General features: G+C 39.9%; 1 long non-coding RNA gene across 1 annotated transcript; it reads left to right on the forward strand.

Moving 5' to 3' along the window:
- Nucleotides 1-1,526: 1,526 nt before the first annotated feature.
- LOC137156765 (uncharacterized) lies at nt 1,527-10,956 on the forward strand. The gene is made up of 3 exons (XR_010920878.1): nt 1,527-1,856; nt 9,766-9,908; nt 10,880-10,956. It is a non-coding gene; the product is annotated as an uncharacterized lncRNA (long non-coding RNA).
- The last annotated feature ends 2,918 nt before the right edge of the window (nt 10,957-13,874 follow it).

Genomic DNA, 13,874 nt, shown 5'->3' on the forward strand with positions numbered 1-13,874 from the left:
GAAATTGTGTATATAGCTAGGCTAAGTAACTGCATCTTCCTGTCACTTTCCTGCTACACCTTCCAGTCTAAGTATACATGCCTTTGTCCGTTCATCTCACCTTAGTTTGTTACATTAGCATATCACATTTTGTCTTTATTCCAGTTGTAAAATGTCTTTAGAACAGGGACTATGTGTCACTGTGTTTGCACCATGCTTTGCAAAATGGTTGAGGCTTCTGAATCCTACCATAATATACAAAATAGCACATTAATACACCCTGCCACTTTATAATGCGCCCCCACAGTTCAGGGCAGAACTTGGCCTTGACCTTCTTGTCATGAAATTCTTTAGAAACAATCAAGTAGCAGGTTGAACTATGGTAATCAGACTATTATGGTATTGTCTTTGTTCATATAATGTGAGGTTTTCTATACACTTAAGTGAGTTAGGAGTTAAATCCCATTAAGTTTCAATAGGGCTTCCAAAAGCCTTTACTCATTTTTTTTTAAATCTCTCCCTTATGGTATCTTGTAATTGTCTCAAGTGTACTTGGGCAAATCTTACTTCAGGAAGGCCACCTCCATCAATTTTTTTTTTAATCCAAGCCCCTGCAATTTTGAGTCCAGCACAGCAAAATCAGATCATTAGACTTGAGCGTTCAGTGGCTCAGCATTTATTTTTTATTTTTAATCTAATCATAATTTTCAATCAGGATACTGCAGAACTGCTCAGTCATGCCTTTCTATCCCTCCAGATGTCATTGTTCTCTCACAAGAAGACGCTAGCCCAATACAGTGAAGAAATCTGGCATATTCTATTGAGTTTCTTCATTTGCCTATGACTACATTCTCTTTATTTCAGAAACAATTAAAAACCTGTCCAAAATGTTCAAATTTGGGTGCTTAGTTCAGCATCTAAATCTATATTTAGGCTCCCAAATATAAAATTGGCCTGATATTAAGATGGCTGAATGGATTTGAAAACCCAGGTTTGAAAATATTAGCCTCTTGCCCTATGTGACAGGTAATTCCCTATGTTATAGGGTCTACAGTTAGAATGTCTAGGTTATCCTTAGCTTAAAAAGTCCATAAAATAGGTTAGTTTGGCATTTTGACTGAAGAAATGTCTCCTAAAGAGGAAGTTGAGCATTTTGAGTAAAGAACTCAAATAATTGGCAACTTTGGACATGGCAGTGTTCTTTAGCATTCCATTGAGGTTATGTCATCAAAGTACAGTTACTCATTCCGTGTCCATCATCACAGCTATCTGAATCATGTTCAAGTCAGGAATTGTACTGCGGGACATGAATTCACTCAGCAGTGTCTCCAGTTGTCATCACTAAGGGGCATCTGATATCACCTCCTGAAAAATGTCCATTGTATTCCCCAATGTCTTCTTTCGTAATGGCAGGAGGAAGGATGACCTTTCAAAATGTACACTTAGTACAAAGTTTAGGGCAGGCTGGGAGCTATAAAAACTGGGATCTGTTGATCTTTCCAAGAGAAGGACACAAAGATTCCCTGCCCTTTTCTCCACCAGGCTGCTGATCTGTTCCAGATTCCAAGGCAGCAATGAGAACATTTTATTTACAGGAGCAGCTGTCTCCGGATGTGAACTTGGGTGACAGAGCCCAAAATAATCATGATCTGATGAAGATACAATTAAACTGCTGTGATGAGGTTGAATGTCACAAGGAAGCTTGCGCTGCTTTTCTCAGTTTTGTTAGTGACAGTGGGTGGTATGGAAGGGATATTGATGCTTCGGCATCACTTGGAGGATGAAAATGAAGGCAAAATACAAAGGGGAATAAGCTTATAAATGATAATAGGGTGGAAAAACATCCAAGTTTGCAACGCATATTCTCTGTAGTCCAGGTAGGGTGTGGCATCATTAAAACTATAAAATGTTGTTGTACAAAATATGTTTGGGGTTTTTTGTTTGTTTTTGTTTAACTTGGAGAAAAATAAGTTAAATGAAAAATCCTCAATAATAGTTTTGCTTTAAATGAATTGTGTTTGCCAAAAGGTTGTCTACAAAATGGGGCACTTTTACTTTTAATTTCTAAGATATTTATTTATCCTCTTCCAGCTGCCTTGAATAACTGTCATGGGCATTTTCCAGTATATGTACAAAACCTACTTGCCTGCCCTTGATTCGTGACTGGGGAAAAACAAATGATGATGTTTTACTTGCTTGTCAAAAAAAATTGCTTGCCCACATGAATGGGTGAGCCAAATTTTGCAAAGCTGTCACAGGCATGTCTTTAGCTTTTGAGAGTTCTTTTCTCCAGTTGCAGATTTCTCTGAAGTCACTGGAAATGTTATATATCTAATACCAATCTCCAGTCAAAACACAATTTGTAAACAGAGTAGAAAATAATGAACTTTAACCAAAATTGAACATGGGTAAGTGAGAATCAGATTAAAACAACTTTGGCAGAGACCAAGGTATGAGTAGTTAAATCAAATTGGGAACTGAATTCCTTGGGTTTGATCTTTTTAGCAATGGAAAAGATATTGTCAAGTTATAAGGTATACACTGTAGCTGATCTTTAAAAGAGAGCTGCATCTATTTTGCTCAGTCCAGCAGCCTAAAAATCCGTAATGTCAGAAGTGCCCCACACCCTGAACAAACGTTTGATAACGTTTTTAACACATGCATTTTGGCCATTTTGCTAAAAAGTGACTTTGTTTATGATACTAACAGTGAAAAACATGAACACAGCTGAGTGTAAATAAGTTTCCATTCTGTTTTAGTAGTAGCTTAACAGCTAAAGAGAAATTTAATTATTAAAAGTAAGCATTTTGGACCAAATAGTCCTCTCTTACGGGAAACAAGGGAGGCCATACATGCAACTTACCTCATTCTCTGGTCATCTTTTGGCCAACTCAGCAGTGGCATTGATTAGTTGCAGAAGGAATGGTTGCCCCCATAAGATATTACAGGGAAGCATATTAAAGTCTCTGAGAAAGATTTAGCAAATCCCTCTGGATCATAGGAGGAATATGGGGGGGGGGGAGGGGGGAGGAGGGAGTATCTGATATCACTGTAAGACCCAGATTCCAATATTTGCGAGCACTATTGCAACACTGTTAATATCTGAATAGAATAAATTATATTATTACTGTGATTATGCTATTATTAAATTCTAGTAGTTACCCACATGCCCCAATCAGAATCAAGGCCCCCTTGAGCAAGGTGCTGTGGAAACACGTAAGAAGGTACTATATCTGTGCTGAAGGAATTCCTGTGCTGACCAGTGACATACGAGTGACATACACACACACACACCTCTTTTTTTGAAACATTGACTGCCTTTAATCCAGATGTTTCCTTCCAGAAACACTAGGGTATTTTGGTCCATGTAAACCAGGATGTCTGAGTAGGCTCAAAAAAAGAAAGAAGCGGGGGGGAAAGGGGCGAGCATAAAAGCTATGATTTTGATTGTGGTTAGATCCACAGGAATCCAGGACTCCTGATTTGCAGTGTTAAGGTAAATCATGTAAATCTCAGACACTCCATTTTTCCTATAGGTAAAATCACTATAATAATACTTACCTATCTTGTAGGTGAGAGAGCTTCACAAATATTTGTGAAGTACACTGAGGTCTTCATTTGAAAGGCACTATAAAAGTACCATGTATTATATTAATCTGTGTTGTGATGTACTGTATCACAGTAACGTGACTCATGCAGGTGACGTACAAATTAAATTATGTGCTTTTTTTAAAATTGAATGTACCTGTAGTCATAGAATAGATGCATGGGAAAACAATTCAGTAACTGTCAGCAGTTTCTTAATCAAGGAAATGTTTCCCATTATGCAGAGATAAATTAAGAAAGGAACTAGAGTAACCAGAAACAATCTGTTAAAGTGAACATTAATCAAAAGCAACATTAGGTTTCCTTTGAATTCTGAGACAGAAGCCAAAAGAAAGGAAAATAACAACCCGGAACCCCCTCAAACGAACTAAACACACAACAAAAATTACTTTCCCTATTTGCTCTTAATTCAGAAAGCCTTAGAAGAAACATTCTGTTAATATATTATTGACAAGCTCCTGAGTTTCACAATCTGGAGTCGAGCTGTAATTAATCGTACACCTCTCCATATTATTATTTTGAAGATGTACTGCCTATGATCATTTATGGGAAACCATGATTTTAAAAAAAATAAATAATAATAAAATATATCCTTTAGTCAAAATGTATGCTGCACAATAATGTATGAAACAACAGCCTCTTTCTTATCAGCAGTATATCATAGAATAGTAATCCAGCAATGATTTTCCTCACTGTTTCAGAAATAACAAGTCTTCAGTTATTGCGAATAAGTTAGATCTCCCTGTGACTTAATATTTTGAGACCCTGTCCTATATGCTTGCTATCTTTTAACAGTTTACAAACTCCTGCAACACTTAATGTCAGGGAAACTACTTTATAATTTGAAAGCAGTTGTGAAATGTTTTTCAGTGTCTGGAATTTTTCATAGACTTATTATAACAGTGTCCCTAACATATTCCCCCCACATATATACACCTACATACTGTGAAATCTGAAACAGCGTTCAATGTGTATTCGGAACAGACAGTCAGTCAGACATTTTCTTTGCTATAGGTCATATTCCATGCAAAACTGTATTAATGCAGTCTTAAGGGTGTTAAAATAGTGATGCAGCCTGCAGACACTTGGCTTATGCTTAGCCTTATGTAAATGAGTTGTCTCACTGAGTTCAAGGCAATAGAACTGAGAGTTCTGTGGGACTTCACTTATGTAAAGTTAATTATGTGCACAAGTGTTTGCTTGCTCAGAGTCTTGAGCACTCAATCATCAGAACTTGCAAAATTAAAAGTTGCATGTGCAAGTTTAACTCTGCCCTAGAGGCGAGAGGTGCCATATAAAAACTTAAGATAAGCATAAATATTTGAATACAATCCTTTAATTATGTAATTGTATATGATTTCTCAGTTAATAAAATAGAATACTGTTTCCCACCCCCACACACACTTTTTGTGTTGAGGGCAGTGGTCATGAGAACAGTGTCCTGGGGACGTGACATTGCTGTTTCCATGTCCCTGACTGTGCGCAATCATTGCAGTATAATTGATGCTATTAAAAAGCAGTTGGAGGTAGAGGAGGAACTATCCAGTCCCCTTTTTTTTTTGTAGAATAGGATGAAAGTATTCTGAAAACACCGTATGGTTTGGGAATTTCATAACCTCCTTTTTCTAAAACCTCTTCTGCCTGGCAAAGTACCATGATAGTCCCAAGCAGAAAAAGCACCTCAGATACCTACTCTTGACATTTCATTTCTAATATTCAAGCACCAAGACAGTTCAAGTACAAAGGTAACATCATGGACTTGGAAGATGATCGCTTCTGAATGTAGATGGAAAATGCATCACATGGATGCACAAATGCACATTCACAGTGGATGTTTCATAATGTGACTGTTTATTGATGACAGACATTTTCTAAATTGTTTAAAAAGTGTGATTGGGATATTTTTAACATGGGAAATGTGCAGTTCTTCTCTCATGCCAAACACAAAAATACCTGAAGGAATTTTGTACAAACCGAATTAAAACAAACAAAACAAAACAAAAAAATCTGGGAGTTAGGAGTTCTAATCCTAGTGCTTCCACCAACCTGATGTGTTTTCTTGGGCTAGTCAATTCAGCTGTCTGTTAGCTTTGTTTCCTGTTCCACCTTATATCTTTATCTGTTTAGAAATTAAGCTCTGGAGCAGGGGAAAAACTGTCTTTCACTATGGGTTTCTATAGGGCCTAACACAATGAGGCATCAATCTTGTTGAGGGCCTCTAGGAGCTACTGCAATACAAATAATAAAACAAAACAAAATCAAGAGAACAGATGAAGCATGAAAAGCTTTAGCTGAAAAGATGAACGTTTCAGACAGCAATGAGCATGTGAAATCAGAAGGTTATGATACAAAAGACTTTTGCAACCTTAACTGTAGCAGATGTCTCTAAGCACCTGCTGTAATATATTAGTGTGAGAGAGTATTTAGACATAATGCATCTATCTTGTCAGGGAGGGCATGGAGCCAACAAACTTACAAAGGGTAACACTTGAATGCCAATTTGTCTGGCCAGTGCCCTAATAAAGTTAAGCTTATTATTAAGGTCAGTTTAAACTTACACTTTAAAATCAAAGAATCTTGTACTGCTTTCATTCCCTCTCCCATTTCTTCACATAATTTAAACAACAAACCATGCCTCATGATTTGAATTACTGGAGTGTGGGCATTTTCCTTTTTCTTCTTTAATGTTTATTTTAATGACAGGAGAGTGTATACACACAGAAGGAACCCTTTTAAAAAACGGATGTGGTAGCTTAAAATATTTACCAAGACTTCTCTTTGTTCAGTTGCATCACATATTTGCTGCTGCTGAAACTGGCTTCTAGATGGAGTAAGGTCCAAATCTTATTTCTAACACCCACCCCAAGAGGACAGGTTGCATGATGGCGATCTTTGTACGGACTGAGGAATCTTCCCCCAAAGCTGTGGGCAGGAGGATACTCTTCCATGACTGCTAGTGCATCCTCAAAACTCCACAGTTTTTTGTTTATTTGTTGTAGGTTTTTTAGATGGCATTTATTACTGTCTGAGCACCTCAAAGGCATTTGTGGATTCAGCCTCCACTGTCTTTTAACTATCATCCCCATTTCACAGGGACCTAAACCACAGCAAGAGTGAGTGATTTAATCAAGGTTGCACAGCAAGACTATGGCGTATCTAGACCCAGAACTTGGATCCCTTGAGTCCCAGTGTGATCCCTTAACCTGAATAATACCACCCCATAGGCCGTGGAGGAGAGCAGTCTGTGGATCTGTATAGTTGAAGAGGTAGCAAGCCTTCCCTTCCAACCCCTATGCCCCAGGCACTGGAAACACCTGTGGTGCAAAGCTTCTTCGCATATAAGGCTCAGAACCCATTGTGTGAACTCCTCAAGTCTTGTCCACTTATTTCCACATTGGATATGCACAGTTTCCCTGGGTCAGGCAGCTCCTGCAGCAATGCAGATGCAGGCACCATTGTAAGCTCCTGAAAGAAGATGAAGATAGCATCCATGTCTGTGTTTATGGTGGGTAGGTCTATGGCTATGTACCATAGCCAAAAATTCAAAGTTGGACACCAAGGATAGACTTTTTATAAGCGCTCAGCATTGACCTAAGTCGTCTCCCATTGAATTAAATGGTGAAATTCCCATTGATTTTAATGGGAGAGGATTTAGGTCTGCACTAATGCTTTTGAAAATCCCACCTTTCATTCATATTCAGGTACCACAATAATTGGCCTGATTTCGTACTGAGCTTCCATATATTCCACAAAATTAGTTGCACTGAAAATGAGGCTACTTTTAAGGGTTTTTTTGGTGGTTTTTAATTCTTGGTTCATAAATATTGGTTAATTTGGGGGAAAAAATTGCAGAAATCTGTACATCTTATTTTCAGCTTTGGAAATAGGCCTCAAAAATGAGAAAAGATAATGATAAAAGCAAGGAGGAGCCAGCCAGAGACTGAAGCCAGTACAGTATTCAGAAAGCCTTTCAAGCAGTTGCTTTTGCACTGGGGTAAGTGGGGTAAAACATCTGGAGCCACCATCCCTCCTGCTCCAAGAACCCGCAGTTCCAGAACTGTAGGGATGACCACCTCCCAAATGCTAGGACCTACAGGGTGTCCCCATTTGCTCCAGCTGTGTAGAGCCTTGGGAAAGAAAGTGCAAGGAAGAGCCAGCAAGAGATCAATCTTGGCAGAGCAGCTGTAGAAAGCAGTAAGAAGGGACCAATGGATACAAAGATGTCATCAGAGTGCTTTCTACAGTTTCCACTCTGGACATTCTCTCCCCTGTGCTGATTGGCTGTATGCTCCAACCCTTCACTGCTCCTTCCTCCCTGTCTCTAACTCCTACTTCCACCTTCTTTCCTTTGTATCTCCATCTAGCTAAATCTCCTGCTAACATAACACTCCTCCCCCCCCCCGCCCCAAAAGCATTCCAGTAACAAAACCAGAGGAAAATAATCATGCCTCCAATATGACATTTGCATCCAATGTTCACTCTGCTTGTGTTCTCTCCCTTTCCCTTCCCTTTGCCCGTGCTGTCTATTCAGGGTGTAAGCTCTTTAGGGCAGAGACTCTCTCATTATATGTTTGTGTGGTGCCTAGCACAGTGGGACTCCGTTCTTGGCTGGCGTAAGCACTACCATAATAGAGAAGACTGATGATTATAATAGTAGCAGCTGGGTTACATTTATAGTGTATTATACTGGACATTTGCACAAGTATATTTTGGAATAAGGAGTTTCAGACCTTTGCAGTGGGTGTATGTGTTCTGTGTTCCACCCCCAACGTGTTTGACGTACCCCTAAAGTTTTCTATATTTTACCACAATTTAAAAAGTCTGATTGTCTTTATCTTTAAACCTTAATAGTGGTATTTCCAAAATCCTACAAGTTTTCTGTTTGTCTATGATGCATGCAACTTGCTTAGAAGCCAATGATTGTAAAGAGCTGCACACTTACTGAGTGAGGAAAAAATAATTCTGTTTTCTCCTTCAATTTCTGTAAGCTAGTCTATTAGTGGCTGACAGTTCTCCTTGAATCCGTATGTGGCTGAAGTCCAGAAATGAATTATAACATAAAATGGTAGTTACAGGCTTAGAAAAAACAGTGTTAGTGCACTGGCAGCTGTGATCAAAGCTGTGTCTAGTTCTCTGAGAGGTAGAAATCCCTAGATGGCAATCAAAAGTTTCCTGGAGCAGGATTTACAGAATGGATTTGTAGTGGGCTCCAGCCAAACAATAATATGCAGAAAAACTCAAAACCTACCACAGGCAGAGAATGCTGTTGGTTGAGAATCTGATTTACTGGAACTTAAACCATTTTCCTCAGTTAATTTAAAAAACAAACAAACAAACCAAACACCTTAAAGTCCAGAAAGCATTTATTTTCTACCATAAACAAAATGTACTTAAATTTCATTTGTTTAACCTATAGATGTAGGTATCTATACTGGCTTGGGAACATAGCTAGAGAAGTTATGTTTTCATTTCTGAAGTAACAGAGTTTATCATTGCTGAGGAGATCAAGTGCAGAACTACATTTGCTAAAGAAGTTTAAATAGAGTCAGTCAGAAACCTGAAAAGGGTTGCTGTGAAAATTGTGGATTGTGGATTTGTCCTCTTCAGGTATGATTTAAAAGTAGCAGAGTAGGAGAGTGAAAAATCAGGTAAAAAAGTCCAATGTAAAGTTTGAGTTTTAGTATTATTTCCTTAAACTTTTATTTATAACCATAAGATGACATTAGAGCAGTGTTTCTCAATTTCATTCCCACCCCAGAACCTTTGCGCGCCCCTGCCATACCCAAGGAACCCTTGCGCCCCCATGCCATACCCTCCGCCGAAAAGTCAAGAAAATCTAGCTCTTTTCGATGGCGCGGTGTAGCCTTGATTTGGCGGTGCGAGCAGCTTTTCGGCGGCCCCATTAGCTGTTCAGCGGCGTGCGATCAGCTGTTCGGCAGCGCCGATTTTTGGGTTCCGCGGAACACAATTTGAGAAACACTGCATTAGAGAGTTTTGCTACATTCAGTGCTGATGGAAGAAACAGCAGTAGGTGTTTCCCTGTGTCTAGCCAGCTGTAGCAAGAGAATGAACCAATGTGAAAGCCCTGAAGGCTCCTTTCTCCAGGGAAGCCCTGGCAAATCTTGGTGCTCTTCTGGATTCTAGCAGTGCAGATTTAAATATGGTTTCCATGTGTTCCAGATTGCACAAGAATGTGGAGCTGCAGAACAACACTCAGCAGAAAGAAACAAAACTTAGAAAAGAGCCCAAAATGGGTGGAGTGCAAGCAGGGAAGGGAGTGGGCTGGCTATACATTTACACAGATCTGGACAATCTGGAAGAGAGTAAGTATAAAATATTGTGTACAAACTAGACCAAAACTCCAATACTGATTCTCATTGTTTGACCTTAACAATTATTCATTGCTATCATCTGCTGAAGAAGAACATGCTTTTTATATTGCAAGGTTTTAAAATACTCCTCCTGAGGCAGAGAACTATTTCTTACCTTTGGAGTCACTTTTTTTTTTAAATTTCTCCAGTAATTGCCCTTGTTTTTTTCCTTGTATTTCCATTATGTCTTATACACTATTGGAATGGGAATTTATTAAAAGTTCACATCCAGCTGTTTGCACAGGTTTAACTAAATCTGTTTAAAATCCACTTTAAATTAACCTAGTGCACCTTTCTCGTATAGATAGGCCTTGACATACACTATCAGCTTCTTCGGTTCTAATGAGTTTAACTGTGAGGTCTTACTTAAACAGTCTTAGCCTTTGTCTACATGGGTAAATTGACTGGCATAGGTATTTTGAAATACACTATTCTGAAATAGCCATTCTGGAGTATTTCCCTGTGTGGACACTGTGTTCTGGAATAACAATTCTGGTCAGTTTTCCCAGGTAGAAAAAGTCCTTTTTTTTTTTTCCCCCCATGGCCCCAAATCAGATGCTCAATTGGTGTAATCCCAGAATAGCTCTGTTAACATAAGTGATGTTAAATTGTTCTGTATCAGATGAGGATCCAGCCTAAGGAATCTAATTCTCAACTCCTATGTAGTGTGTATCTTCTCTTGTTCACACTTTTATATTTTGATATAATATAGAGATTTCGTATTTTGTTGGGAGATGCAGAAGAGGACTGTGTACATGACAAGTAGATGTGGAGGTATATTTTTAAAGGGTACAGTTAGATGTAAAAAAGATACTATTATTTGTTAATGAGATATAATGCACATCAGCTAATTCCTGTACTTTCCAAATGTGCCTCTCCATTTTACCATGAGATTTTTAAGATGTGAATGTTTCAAATTTCAGGTTTGCAAATTCCTCCTGGGTATCTTTTATTGAATGAAATCAAATATGGTAAAAGTCTGATCCCACAAGCCTGGTACATAAGAGAACAGTGAACTTTGCATATAGCCAGCAGGTACTTGAATACAATTATAAGGAAAACCAGTCCTTGTCTATATTTTGTTTAAAAAAAGTTACTTCTTTGAGTGCTGGTCCCTCTATGTGCGTGCTCCTGAAACTGGGAGATGTGGATGTGTGTGCACCTGAAACTGGGAGATTTTTTTTGCTAGCAGTGTCCATTGGTCTACACCTGCACCCTTCTCTCCTTGCATTCCAAACCAATAGTATAATGAGAGGTGTAGTGGCGTCTTCAGTTCCTTTCTACCACCACAGGGTCTGAGATGGAACCCTTTATTGTCCACACAGTTAATCTATATCACTTTTCCTGTAAGTATTGTAAATATAGTTATTATTAGAAAGTTTTATAAGGTTAGATTCTATAGTATGTAGTTAGTTAAGATTCTAGTTCCTCTCTTTCTACCTGTAAAGGGATGATTATTATGCCCAAGATCCTGGGTTTCAGGAATGATGTTTCCTGGTCCTAGGCTCTCCCGGTCAGTGATGACCATCAGATGTACTTCTACTGCATTGGAAAAGCTCACACAGCTTCGAAGTGCATTATTTGCTGGTCTTTTTCCAACTGGACCCACCAGAGATGGGAGTATAGACTTAGGAAACACATGATGGATCATGCAATGAGACTTCAGTCTGGTCTGGGCTGGGCAAACCCCCCTGCACTTAGGAATGCACTTCCTAATACTACAATCTCCAACACAGGAGTGGACAAGAGTAGAGGCAAGGACTCCTCTTCTCAGGCTCAAACAAGGGCAGGAAACACTCTCAGAAACCTAGAGAACTCCCCCTACAAATTCACTTCTTAAGAGTACACCCTCTTCCCTGGCACCATCTAAGTCAGGTGAGACTTCACATTCTCAGCTAAGTGCCTCAGGTGCTCGTTAGGATAAGCTCAGAAGAGCAAAAGTGCCAGAACAGCACCATCGGGGCCCAGCTTGTCACCAGCACCGGCCAAGGCAAAGCACTGACTAAGTGAAACACTGAAGGTGGGACAGCCATTGGTACTGGAAAAGAAAAACACAGAAAGCCCCATGCACCGACAGTATTATCACACCCCAGTATGGAGGTGTCAGCATCAAAAGACCTATCTATGTTGGTTCCAAGGTCACATGGGAAGAAAAGTCCCTACTCCTGCCTGAGTGCAGCCCAATATATGACCCCAGAGGCATTGTCCTTCCAGATCCAGAGTTTTCCATCTTATTGGATTCAATATTTAACTAGGGAGATCTTGACTCTCTCGGACCAGGAATGATGAGAGGAAAAGCCACACTTCTTTCTCTTCCGCTAGCCATGGGATGTCGCCATCCAGGGTTTCAACAGCACCACCATTAGCATAGCCTACATTTTCCTCCTCAAGGGAGTCGAACATCAATGAGGGACCATCATTACTCCTTAAGAGTCAGGATGTTAGCCCAGAGAAAGGGTCTAGAAGTTCCTGGGTATCCCTGTGACCTCACAAGACAGAAGATTCTCCTCTGAACTGATTGTATCTATGTTATGTGACTTTCTCATCCAAAGTTTGATCCCTCTTACTGGGGACCAGAGGATCCATACACATGATACCCCAAGTCTGTGCATTCCCATTGGGAGTCATGACCTCCCTCACTTCCTGAAGAGCAACCCAAGCTTCCTCAGATGCCCGAGGTGGAGGAAGAAAATCAGATCCAACAATATTGCAGCTCTGACAGCAACATCATCATCCCCAGATGAGGTGGTTGCACCAACCTGATCTTCTCTGCTTGATGTATACAGGCAGTTCCAGGACCAATTAAGGAGGGTTGCTGATACTCTTGAGATTTCTCTGGAGGAGGTACAAGAAACTCCTCACAAACCCTTGGACATTCTGCAGAGTTCAGGGCCTAGGAGGGTAGTGCTCCCCTTTAATGAGGCCATCATGGTCCTCTTGCATACACCAGCCACTTGTGCCTCTAAGAGCACTGAAAAGAAATACTAAATGCCAGCCTAGTTAGCAGAATTTTTATTTTACAAGATCCACTGTTAGATAAGGATGCTAAACATCTAGACTTCTTAGGCAGGAAAGTTTGCACTTCAGTCAGCCTGCAATTTCATATAGCCAAGTGCCAAGCATTAACCTTGAAATACAATTTTGTCAATTGTTCTAAGTTAGTAGAATAGATGGACAAAGATCCGTAAGACCACAGATCACAATTCCTGTCTCTGATTGAGGAGGGTAAATTGATCACCAGATCATCTCCAAGCTTCTGTTGATACAGCAGACGCAGCTGCTTGTTCAAGGACAATGACTATTGTCATGCATTAAGCATCCTGGCTTCATTCTTCAAGATTCCCCAGGGAAGTATAATCTACAGTGGAGGATGTGTCCTTTGAAGGGAACAACATTTTCACTGAGCAAATAGATTAATCTGTACACTCAGTGAAGGATTCAAGGGCAACCCTCTGCAAACTAGGGATCAATACTCCAGCACCAAAGAGGAAGTAACACAGACCTCAGTCATACAAGCCTCAGCCAGTGCCTCAACACTTCTGCCATCAAAGGGCTTATATGAACCCCCATGAAAATGATAGAAGTTGGAGCAGGGCTCACACAATGCTGCTTCTTTTTCCAACCTCAACCTCTAAGAAATATTTTGATGGTACTTTCAAGAGCTGCAAACCACTCCAAGTGCCACATCCATCGATCATGAGACCCAAGACCCAACTTGGGAGTCAACTGGTCCACTTTGCCCAAACTTGGTGGGTGATAACAGATAGATTCCTAACATCATACACTCCAGCTGTGCTTATATAGTATTCCTCTCCCTCCCCTCCCCCCAAAAAGAAACTTTCCCTGGCCGTCTTCAGGAGAGTATGCTCATTCAAAATGTGAACTCCCTCTTTCTTCTTCAGGGATCTGTAGAACAGG

Source organism: Emydura macquarii, unplaced genomic scaffold (assembly GCF_026122565.2).
Source record: "Emydura macquarii macquarii isolate MOO-44397 ecotype Brisbane River unplaced genomic scaffold, CSIRO-AGI_Emac_v2 contig_1477, whole genome shotgun sequence".
NCBI classification, from domain to species: Eukaryota; Metazoa; Chordata; order Testudines; family Chelidae; genus Emydura; species Emydura macquarii.